This window comes from Puma concolor, chromosome B1 (genome assembly GCF_028749965.1).
Source record: "Puma concolor isolate L17-30 chromosome B1, mPumCon1.1.hap2, whole genome shotgun sequence".
Taxonomy (NCBI): Eukaryota; Metazoa; Chordata; class Mammalia; order Carnivora; family Felidae; genus Puma; species Puma concolor.
The window spans coordinates 107774067-107786834 of record NC_141670.1 but is presented as its reverse complement, the minus strand read 5'-3'; the positions used below and the strand labels follow the sequence as shown (position 1 = coordinate 107786834).

The window sequence follows — 12768 nt, the reverse complement described above, 5'->3', positions numbered from 1 at the left end:
TTAGGAAATGGCTGTATCTAGGGAGCACAAAGGCATTGTCTGCTTTGAATACAACTGTGTTTTCAAAAGAAGGTATTAATGGCCACACTGCCAATGCTAAAACTGCAGTAAATATTAGCCTATGACTAAAAATTTGAAAACTTTCAACATTATATCTTAGAACTGAAATATACTGGACAAAAATTATGAATATATGTTTTTAAAGCATGGAATGCATTTGAACCTTTATTTTGGCTGCTCATACAATGCAGAATTTCAAAAAGATGCATAAAAACTCAATTTTACTTCATTATTATTTTCTATTATGTTAAAGAAGAAAGACTAAAATATTGCCATAATATATAGAGTGTTTTTTTTTTTTTTTTCAGTCTTCAAACACTCACCTGGTAACATTTAGTGTATTATTTGCTTATTTCACAAGGGTAATTAACACCACTAATATTTGGGATGTATTTCATACCTAGCACTATAATTTTGCCTTTACATTGAGCCTAGGCTCTAAAATTGACACACCTGTACAGAAAAAAGATTAGGAATCAAATATTTCTGCTTTTATTTGTGAGTAATCAGTATTTAATGTAAAACAGAAAAGATAATCCAATTATGTGATTGAAAACTAAAGTGACTGAAGGTAGCTTTTATTTATACCTTATTAATAAACCATGGACCATTATGCAAAAAAATGCATTCAAAATATTAAACATCTTCAAATAATTATTTATTAGCATGTCAGTTTTCCACAATGAGAAATGTAAGGTAATTTAAACACAGCACAGTGGTCTATGTATACACATAGAATGTTTTATAACATTCCTCCTTCCTTTCTTTTTTTTTTTTTTCCTTCCCCTCCTCCTCCTTCCTTTCAATGATCATCAATATTCACAACAATGGCTAATACAAAGACAGTGCCAGCCACTTCTCTGAGAAGGAGGCAATGACATCTAGGAAGAAGTTCTTTTCCAGTACATTTCAAGTTGATGAAAAAAAAAATTCAATTTCAACATAAAACCCACGTGTGTGATGGTAGCAAACAAAATGTTTTTATTTTTGATTTTTTTTAACGTTTATTTTTGGAGACACAGAGAGAGAGAGCGTGAGCAGGAGAGGGGCAGAGAGAGAGACACAGAATCCGAAGCAGGCTCCAGGCTCTAAGTTGTCAACACAGAGCCCAACATGGGGCTCGAACCCATGAACCATCAGATGATAAGCTAAGGCAAAGTCAGAGGCTTGACCAACTGAGCCACCGAGGCACCCTGCAGACAAAATGTCTTTAGAGATGGGAGATGAGGGACTTCTGGGGTCTTTACTCTGGGAAATATTGTTTATTGATTAGCTGATGATTGGTTAATGATTCATCTGATAAAAACTTTCCAGTCAGTTTTAAGTAAAGCACTGTCATCAAACACAGAAGATTTGGTCACTAGGAGCAACAGAAAATGAGAATGAATACAATCCTTAGTTACAGCAAGGTGCACATAAATGGAAAAAGGGAAAGATTTCAGTTGAAAGATTATAGATTTTCCATTGGTTTTGTGGAATCCAATGACATCTATAATGTGTTCTAAATATGATTATTTAAAACGTCTTGATCTCAAGGATCCAAATTTACACGTATTAAGATAATCGCATAAATGCTGAGTACGTGTTTATGTAATATGCCTTTAATTGCTGGGAGATCCTCCTTTCCAAGAGCAATTTTAATTGATGCTGGAATCTGTCCAATTTCAAAACCAAAATTTTGACTTGAAAAAAGGATGACTTCTGGCTGTCCCAAAACACCCAAACAATGGGGTTTGTTCTCCAGGAACCAAAAGGTGTTATTGTCACTAGCCCCTATCAAGTGTCAGAAATCACCACAGTCTACCTGTGAATCCATATCAGACAATTTTCCTACACTAGACAGTACAAGTGGAAGACCAAAATAATAAATAATATAATAATGTTCAGTATACCCAAAGTGGTATACCTCAAGTAAAATACATTCTGTAGACTATATTATACAAAATTCAGTCTGAAATACTAATCCTGTTAGCTTGCAGAAATGGAAGACTATTCGAAAAATGAATTACTTATGGTAAGTAGGAAACTCTTCTTCTCCCAGATCTGGATGTGTACTTAGAAGGGGCAGAAGAAAAAAAGTTTCTGGTGGGAAAGTTGGATGAGAACACTCATAGCTCCAATGAATACTGTAGAGATTGACCCCTTTTTGGGGCCTCAGTTCCTTATATAGAAAACCCTTGGGATTGGGGCACCGGGGTAGCTCAGTTGGTTAAGCGTCTGACTTCACATGTCCTGATCTCATGGTTTGTGGGTTCAAACTTCACGTTGGGCTATGTGCTGACAGCTCAGAGCCTGGAGCCTGGAGCCTGCTTTGGATTCTGTGTCTCCCTCTCTCTCTCTGTTCCTCCCCCGCGTGCAGTCTGTCTCTCAAAAACAAACATTAAAAAACTATAGATAATACTTGGGACTGACCTGTAAGGAATTTTCTTCATCTCACTGCACTGAGCATGAAATCTTGTACCTAATACAGATTTAAGACCCCAAGGATAACACCTGCACAGTATACTACCATTTTTTTTCATGGAGGTAGGCAGCATGTACATCTTAGCTATTGATATTTGATTACACATACTGAACAGCCTGGAAAGTTTTGAAATATTTAACTAAGTACCTCATTTAATGCAATAGATATTTTTCTGCAAAGTTTTATGTACAATGTCTTTTGTCAGTACATTTGCATTTTAATTCAGTAGCACAACAAATTTGTGGTCATTTTGCAATGCAAATGTGGTTCCAGAATCTAATTTATTGTTTTAGAAATGTGTATTTATACAGGTGTATTTATCTTACACCAAGATATCTTGTGGCTGTAAAAAATGAAATACTTCTTAAGACAAAATGAACTCTGATTACAGACCACGAGGCTGGCATGTATGTCAAAGAAAATATTTACTGGTACAATCATTCTCTGTAATACTCTATTTCTGTTTTCCCGAGGAAAGCACAATATTGTATAAAAAAGTACTTAAATTTTATTTGCCAGAAATAGTTAATATTTCATGAAATGTCTGTTGTATACTATACTTTAAGATCTCCTTTAAATTTTGGTGACTTTTAAACCCTAAGCTTCTAACACGAAATTTGGTATTTCTTAAAGGAAAAGACCTTAGAATGTTGCATTCTTCATGTTAACAAATCCCTGTTATCAAGTATTTCTTGCTGTATGTGTTGGCCATGAGAATACAGTTCTCCAGTCTCCAAATGCTTGAAGCATAACTGCCTGACAGCTCCAGCTGCTGAGCTCTGTAACTCATCACCATGTTTGTGCGGAGGCCACACTTCCCACAGGCTGCTCCCAGCCAATGACCAAATGTGGCAGAGCATTCCTGGGAGACGCAGAAGTCTGCTGATGACGATTTTAATTTAAGGCCTCCCCAAGAATTCTTCCAATCTTCACTGACCTTTCCTTAGTACTGCACCATACGTGCTTCCACAAACCACCTTTCCTTCTTTCTCTCTCTCCTTCACTCAGGATAAGACCTACATGGTGGGTCAGATGGCTCTCTCAGCCAATCTCACCTCCCCTTCCCCAATTTTCTCTCACTAGTGTTCCCCCTGATAAATCTGAAAAATTTAATCCCACATTGATTTCTGCTTATCTATGCTATATGGGTTAAAAACCCAGATTAACGTACTCCTAAATGCTAGGCAGTTTGGTAAGTGCTATGAAACATAAAAATTTTAAGTCAGGGTCATTGACCCAAATTTCTCCCTTATCTTTATATCTTCTGTGCCTACTCTTGTAAATGCATGGCATTTGATTAAATTATTGCTAGGAAACTTATGGCTCTAAAATTCTGTGATCTTTACTTACAAGATTATTAGTAAGAATACTGTGGTGAATTAAATATGGCCACAAATGTTTTGTCATTTCCCCAGTCAAGATGTAGTATTTATTTCCCCTCTCCTGGAATCAGAGCTGTCCCTGTAACTGCTTAAACCACAGGAGGTGGAGAAAGCAACATGGCCACTTTCAGACTAAACCTTAAGAACTATGGGCAGCTTCTACGTTCCATATCAGCAGTTCAGTTGTTAGCTAGAGAGAACACACAGAGATCTCAGGTGGGGAGAGGAGGCTCTGAAGATTACATGGAGAGGGAAAGCAGTCCAGCAGTGCCATTGACCCAGCTCCAGATGCCATCTGACTGCAACTACATGAGACCCAAGTGAGACCAGAAAGAGAACTGCCCAGTTGATCCCAGATAATCAACAGAACCACGAGAGTTATTAAAATGGTACTGTCCCAACCACTAAGTTTCAGAATAGTTTGTTACACAGCAAGAGATAACTGAAACAATATCATGTCTATCACAATGAATTACCTTATTAATCTTATGAAATACATGTTTAAATTCACTTATTGAATAAATAATGTGTATATATAAAATATATTTAATACGTGAACATTTCCATGGATATATACAGACACACTTATGTGTATATATGTGTGTTTGTATATACAAAATGTATGTATAGGTGTATGTATATGGATGTATGTGTGTGTCCATATAAATTCTATAGAGAGTTTTCAGCTACAAAGCAAAGATAGTGATTAGGATTGGTAGAGATAAATAACTGTCATGGGGTTAAAGAAAAGACCAGGGCAACCAGGGTAATTAGTGTGATGTTCCAGCTGGTAGAGCCATAAAAGGGGAGTAGGATTTAGATAAGGAAAGAAACAGTGAGGGGAAGCGATGTATGCGAGGGACATATTCTATGTCATAGCTCTGTATTTACCTATGTGTGATTAAAGTAAATATAAATAGCCAAATGAAAGATCTAATTGAAACTGAAGTTTCTTCCTATGAATGATAGTTAACTTTATTGCACTTTTAATATTACATAGCTTATTATATTATATCATGGGTTATAACTTCAGGGTAAAATATCTTACATCTTTCTATGACTGTATTACAATTTTCGTTTTTTAATGTCTTTGTCAAGTGTTTTGGACTGGATATGAAATATATTTCAACATTTTACATCTCAGATGCCAGCATTTCTTAATGTCAGAAGTGAAAGGCACGCCACTTTTACAATTATTATCTGTGATTATGCAGAAAACCATTTGCTCTCAACTTTTATGGATGATATTAGAAAATCATCAAAGACAATTTTTTTTTCATTTTGGAAGATGTTAAAATACTGAGTCACATATTCTTTTTTATTTTTATTTTTTTAATGTTTATTTAGTTTTGAGAGACAGAGAGAAACAGAACCCGAGTGGGGGAGGAGCAGAGAGAGAGGGAGACACAGAATCTGAAGCAGGTTCCAGGCTCTGAGCTGTCAGCACAGAGCCCAACGCGGGGCTCGAACCCATGAACTGTGAGATCATGACCTGAGCCGAAGTCTGATGCTTAACCGACTGAGCCACCCAGGTGCCCCTATTCTTTTTAATTAAATGCTCCAGGTTCCCTTCTGAAACCAAAGGTAGTGCAGTAGGGTACTGAAGCTCAAGAAAAATGAATGTCCCACAGCTTCCCAAATCTACATTCAGTGACTCTACACTGATAGCTTGGAATACCAAGGTGGGAGTATTTAAATTAAATGAGCACATACGTTAAATGAGGTAATTTTGTTTGTTTTCTGGAAAGCAGGTGGTTAAACATTCATTAGTATACTGAGGGTGAGATTTGGTCCAATGTATACATGTATAAATGTATACAAAGTACACAGTTTGCCCCAATGTATACAACGATACATTAAGATTCACCCCAAATAGGGGTGCCTGCGTGGCTCAGTAGGTTAAGCAGCAGCTCAGGTCATGATCTCGCGGTCCGTGAGTTTGAGCCCCGCATCGGGCTCTGTGCTGACAGCTCAGAGCCTGGAGCCTGTTTCAGATTCTGTGTCTCCCTCTCTCTGACCCTCCCCCGTTCATGCTCTGTCTCTCTCTGTCTCAAAAATAAACGTTAAAAAAAAAAATTAAAAAAAAAATTCACCCCAAATCAAGACTTTCTACAATTGTTTTATTCACCTGCACTTTTCCGTGGTCCAATTTAATCTTTGATATGACTCTCAGAAAATACTGTCTCTGCTGAGACCTGGTTCTGCAATAGCTCCTACTCATCTCTGCTCTTTATTAGCTCTGAAAACTGTAGAAGAGACTGATATGCTGTAGTCACTCCTGCAGGTCATGGCACTGCAGCAGCAGGCAGAGGCAAAGGTCTCACCTCCTCATGACCCCTCTTACTGGTGGGACATCACTGGGAGAGCAGGTGCATGTGGAAAGTTATGTTCCTCCACACTGTTCCTCTATGAAGCCTTCTCTAGCTTTCCAAATTTGGTTAAGACCCAGCAGTCATTTCCTAGTTCCTTTGTGTTTTTTCTCACAATGGTCTTACTGTACTTGCTAACTGAATTCTTTAACACGTCCCAGGGCATTGTGCCTCCGCCCGAATATGTGATGCGCCCTCTACTAAGTTTAAGTTCTAGGCAAAGGGGTACTTTCTCAATTAATCCTCCAAATGAGCCACTCTTTTCTGACTCTGCATTCTGACAGCCACTTCCTTTGTCGACACCCTTTCTCCTATACTTTGTTTGGCTTCATCTTCTCAATCCTTTGGCTCTACATTTAAATGTTCCTGCCTCAGAAAATCGCCGGTTTCCCAGATCAGTCAGTTCTTTCTGCTATACACCTCAACCGTTACTTTCCATCCATAGCATGTATTTCAGTTCTATTTAATTAAGAAGCTGTGTGATTACCCATGTACTGTGGAAAGTTTCTACAGGAAGGTTTGTTCACCTCTCCATGCTCTTAAATAGTAAATAGCATAACAGTATGACAGGTCATGACATAACAGAGCTTGACATGACAGCAGCCCATGTCATGGGCTGTTTATTTACCTTGTTAAGTAAATATGAGCCACCACTAAAATTCACAAATAGGAGTTCAGCCCCTAGCATAGTCTTGAAGTCAAGCCATTTTCAGTCAATGGACACTTCCATAAATCATATTCAAACTATGATGGTGATAATATCAACACTGAATGGTAGTAACTGAACCATCACGAATCTGGCATATTTAGATGTAGAGTGTACCTTTCACTGAATCCAACTTGAGGATCTCATTTTTCTATTTTAGGATTTCTAGAATGTAGTGGGAATTATATGTGTGTGTGTGTGTTTGTGCGTGTGTGGGTATACACACACACACACACACACACACATACACATATATGTATATAATAACATGATGTATTTGTATTTTTCCCACAATATATTATTGTGTGTCTGTTCTGTGCGCGTGCTCACTACCTTCAAAACTTGCTAAAGAAAACATCTGCCGGGGCGCCTGGGTGGCTCAATAGGTTAAGCAGCCGGCTTGGCTCAGGTCATGATCTCGCGGTCGGTGGGTTTGAGCCCCGCGTCGGGCTCTGTGCTGACAGCTCAGAGCCTGGAGCCTGTTTCAGATTCTGTGTCTCCCTCTCTCTCTGACCGTCCCCCGTTCATGCTCTGTCTCTCCCTGTCTCAAAAATAAATTAAAAAAAAAAGTTAAAAAAATAATGTTTAAAAAAATAATAATGTTTAAAAAAAAAAAAGAAAACATCTGCCACCATTTAAAAAAAAAAACAACTAGAGTTACCAATTACTTTTTGGAAGTACAAGCCATATCGTCTACACAATGATACAACCAAATTCCTGCAAAAGTACATTCTGCAAAGTTTTGCAAAGTATTGATTACAAGATTTTGTAAAATCAGCAAAGAGTTTCAACCTACGTATTTTGGTTCCTACAAAACCTGAAATTATGCCTGGATGTAAAAAATTTCATAAGTCAAAGAAAGTCATCCTGAAATTAGTGACACAAACAATGAGAAAGGAGGGGAAAAAACGAATGTTACCTGGAATATACTTATTAGTAAATAAGGAACATCAGGTTCTTTCCAATAATTAAAATATATTAATTAGTTCTTGACAATATCTTTCAAAAATTAACTATACAGATTTAAAAATACATATTTAGAGGCCTTAAACTATATTATATAAAATTGCTAAAAGTAATTCAGTAATATTAGAATACAGTATAAAACATGTTTTTCTCAGAGGGAAAAATGTGTGAAATTGTAACACGCTAATTAAATGAGTGTTGCATGGAGTACAATCAAGAAAACTACCTCTAGAACCTTTCAAGACAGAGGGCAGGAGAAATGTACTCTGAGACATTGTCTAAGCTTGATACATTAAATGGAACAGGAGTTTCTATTTCAGCGCACTAATCTACTTTGTATTTATATTTACATTTATATTTATATTTATATTTATATTTCATTTATATTTACTTGTATTGATTTGTACTTAACCACTAGAAAGGAATGGAAACTTTTGATGTTATTCTACGCACCAGTCAAGAGAAAATTAACAATTACCAATTGATGGCAATCTTGAACAATTTTAAGGGGAGGGTCCTCTTCTTCAAAAGAGAATGTTTAAAAGTGCATCAGAGTAAAAAGAAGTTGTCTTTTCTTTTCTTTTCTTTTTTTTTTAATACAATTTAAGTAAAAGCCTTTCTTGTACCTAATAGAACAGATTTCAACACTCTCTCAACCTGGAATTTGAGTTGACTAAGAGAAAACAGAGTTGATCTTTCTCCTTTAAAAGTTCCCACATTTATGACTGAGACAGAAACACTTACCTGGATTAAAGACAAAAGAGATTGAGAAAGTCTTAACAAACAAGATATGCCAACCAACCAAGCACTGCAGTATCCGACCACCTTGGGACAAAGAATTCACAGGGGGCAGAAGGAACAGCCGTAGCCTGTCACCTTCTTGTTATCTGACACCTTATTAATATTAGCCATCAGAAGTTTGTCAAACTGGGGAAGGTCAGTGAAGGGGAGATGTTTCATGCTAAACCTTTCCTGAAGGAGTAGTTTTGGCACTACTGTAGTAAGAGGGACGCTAATAGTAGTGGAAAATAACAGCTCTTGCAAACACAATGTCAAGTTAAGATGTGTCTTCAAAAAAATGCCAATTTTCCGACTAGGAAAATAACAAGTAGGTAAGTCTGCACATGTAAATTACCACAGCAAGCAAAACTTCCAGGGTTAGGTTTGGAACTCGACTGTCCCCAAGACATTACCTTGTTGTTACCTAAATAAACTTGCTAACAGGAAAAGAAAAACTGGTTAAATAAACCGAGTGACAGTTCAGGACCCCTTCAAACCGCGAGAAACTTGTTCGGACAGACGGTGCCACCTCCGGAGTCCGCATCGCAAGTCGCCCGGGTCGGGTGTCTGCGCGAGGACCGGCCCCGTCCGTCATCTGGCGATTACCTCGGGCTGCAGCCGTCCGCGGGATCCTCCTTCCCGGGGTGGCCCCGCGGTCCGGGCGGCGTCCGGAGGCGACGCGGTGGCGGGAGCTCGGCGCGGGGGGTGACTCGGGCTGGTCCCGGGCGCAGGCGGCGCGGGGAAGGAAGCGGCTGCCGGGCGAGCGTGGAGGGCGCGCCGGGGACTCGCGCGCTCGCCCCGACGCGCACCGCGTCCCGGGAACCGCCCGGCCGCGCCGCCGCGTCCCGGCTCCCGGCCCGAGAGCGCCCCCGCCCGGAGAGGAGGAGAGGAACCCGGCGGGACACCCCGACTGGAGGCCCCTCCATGGGCTGTGCCAAGGAGTGAATTGCTCAGAGGGCCCAAAGTAGGACGCAGGCACAGAGGATGGTTTACTCCCCAATCCTTAAACGGTGGGTGGGAAGAGGCCCATTATTCGCCTCATAATATAAACTTATTATCAAAACAGGTGACTGTCATTTTGGCCTGACAGTGAATGAGTCCAGATCACATGTCTCCGTTGGGTTTCGTCGGACCCTCAGCAAGTGTCTTTAGGATTGTATGTTCCTGACGCTAGAAACGACAGAGAGCCCCAAGGAAAAGGCTGAGATGTTGCTTCTCTGTCCTCAGAATCCAGCACAAATTCCCTGAACATAGTAGGCACATGGTAACAGATGGTTTTGTTGCATGTACAGAATGAACTGATGCAGAGAGGAAAGCGGGTATTTCCCTTTCTAAATTACCATTTTGCCCAGGCTTTAGCAGGCAAATACAAGACCGCCAATTTAATATTGTTTTGTTTTCCAGAATCAGCATTTGATTAGGGGGCTGAGACACCCCCACCTCCACCAGCCCTTTTGCTTCTGGTAACCGGAAACAAAGAGGAGCCGTTTCTCCATTTCCATCACCCTATACAAATTCCTGACCTGACCTCGGGTGATATGATACAGACTTGCACTGATGTCATTGTACCCCCATCCCCCGCCCCACAATATAGATACTGTTTCAGAGATGATTGTGGTAGAAATCAAGCTCCCCAGAGACAAAAAAGATAGCTATCCCTATTAGAATTTTTGCATTCACTTGGATTGGACAAGAGTATACATTCACACTCCACATCTATGTTAATTCTCCAGCCTCTTTTAACTCTCCAGCCACCCGTTGTAATGGAATCTGAAAAAATCCAAACCAGCTGGACATCTGACACAATGTAACAGTGGTCCGCATAATAATCCTTTGCTAAGCAAACTGGATGGACAAGAAGTGACTAGTATCTTGGCAGCCTTGGTAAAACACATGGACTCTAGAAGGTGGTACATAAATCCTACAAAGATACATATCAGAAAAACTTTTAGAAGTCCTAAGGTCTGGGACATGTTAAGATATCCCTTCAAAGTAAAGGAAGAACTACTACATCTTGTACCTCTCACTGCTAAAAAGGAAGCTGAATGCCTGGTATGCATTTTTGACTTCTGGAAGCCACATATTCCATGTTTCGGAATACTGCTTTGACCAATACATCAGGTAGCCATAAATGTCACCAGCTGTGTGGGGACAAGAGCAGGAAAATACTGTAGTAAGTTTGGGCTGCAGTGCAGTGTTTAATCCTAGTAAATCCTGTGGAACTAGAGGTTTAAGTGGGAAAAGATGCCATTTAGAGTTATTCAAACCCAAGCTGCTGATACTGATACCAAAGTTTTTTTTTTTCTTATTTTTTTCTTTTTTAAAATTTACATCCAAATTAGTTAGCATATAGTGCAACAATGATTTCAGGAGTAGATTCCTTAGTGCCCCTTACCCATTTAGCCCATCCGCCCTCCTACAACCCCTCCAGTAACCCTCAGTTTGTTCTCCATATTTATGAGTCTCTTCTGTTTTGTTCCTCTCCCTGTTTTTATATTATTTTTGTTTCCCTTCCTTTATGTTCATCGTTTTTAACACCAAAAATTATTCAGAGCTTTTTTCCTCATAGGGATCTCAGATAATCATTCAAGTCTTAAATTTCACATAAATAAATACAAACTGTCATTTTCATTAATATTGTAAAGTGCTAATAAAAGTTATGACATCCCTGGGGCACCTGGGTGGCTCAGTCAGTCAAAGGTCCGACTTTTGATTTCAGCTCAGGTCATGATATCATGGTTGTGGGATCGAGCCCCATGTCAAGTTCCACACTGACCATGGAGCCTGCTTAAGATTCTCTCTCTCCCTCTGCCCCTCCCACTGTGCTTGCTTGCATGCACATGCTCTCTGTCTCAAAAAAAAAAAAAAAAAAAAAAAGTTATGACAGCACAAATTTACCGCTTCCTTAGCATAAGCTTTTAAAAGGTTGAAAATTTGCTAAGTCATTCTTTGGGAGATATTTTATTAAAATGCTAATAAAATCCAAATGCTATCCTTTCTGCACAGTTTATTTAACTCTCAACTTCTCCAGGTATTGTCTCCTGGATTAATAAGATCACCATTCTCCTCTCATGTCATAGCATATTCTGTCTATGCTAGTGATGCTCTTTTTGGCACTTTAGAATCACCTGAGGAGAGTAAACAGCCTGCTGCTGAGGCCATGCAGTTCAATCAGAATTTCTCAGAAGGGACTTAGACATCATTTTTTTTTCTTTTTTTTTTTTTATTATTATTTTTTAACTCTCCTAGTGATTCAAATTAGAAACCAGGTTAAAGAACTACTGGTATATACATTTTAGAGGGCATTACACACTTGCGACTTCCTTACATCCCTGACTCCCTAACAGAATCTCCCTGAGTGAACTTTTCCATCCTATTATTCATTTACTGATCTGCATGATAGATATTTATTATGTGATTTGCTAGACAGTTGGTTGACAAACACAGCCTTTTAACACATAAAAACTTCTTAACAGAGGGCGTCTGGGTGGCTCAGTTAAGTGTCTGACTCTTGGTTTCAGCTCAAGCCGTGATCTTGTGGCTTCATGAGTTTGAACCCTGCGTTGGGCTCTGCCCTGGCAATGTGGAGTTTGCTTGGGATTCTCTCTCTGTCCCTCTCTCTGTGTCCCTCTCCTCTTCATGCTGTCTCTGTCTCTCTCAAAATAAATATATAGACTTAAAAAATTCTTAATAGAAATACCTTTTGCACTAAACAGGTTGGCTGATTATCATTGTCTTTAGTATACATTGTTCTGAATTGAAGAAATCTTGTACATTTAATTGAACTGTATCCTCAATAAACAAAAAATGAATGAAATATGCATGCATTACATGCAAAGAGGAAGAAAAGATAGTATTTTATGGAGGGTGCATTGTTATAAAGTATCGCTCTCCAATTCAAGGTGAAAATAATTATTTGTACTCAAAAGCTGTTACATTTAAGAGGCATTTCACAAAGTTAAAATAAAAACAAATAAAAGATAAACTGAACTGCTCCCTTTTTGGAAATTTTTATCAAGTTTATACAAACTTTTTGATACT

At 39.0% G+C, this 12768-nt stretch overlaps 1 long non-coding RNA gene across 2 annotated transcripts in view; it reads right to left on the bottom strand.

Moving 5' to 3' along the window:
• Nucleotides 1-9556, bottom strand: part of LOC147581799 (uncharacterized) — a 106389-nt gene extending 96833 nt beyond the window's left edge. For both annotated transcript variants that reach the window (XR_015250282.1, XR_015250281.1), the window contains exon 1: nucleotides 9334-9556. This is a non-coding gene — a long non-coding RNA (uncharacterized LOC147581799). The remainder of the gene's footprint in view (nucleotides 1-9333) is intronic.
• Nucleotides 9557-12768: the final 3212 nt, after the last annotated feature.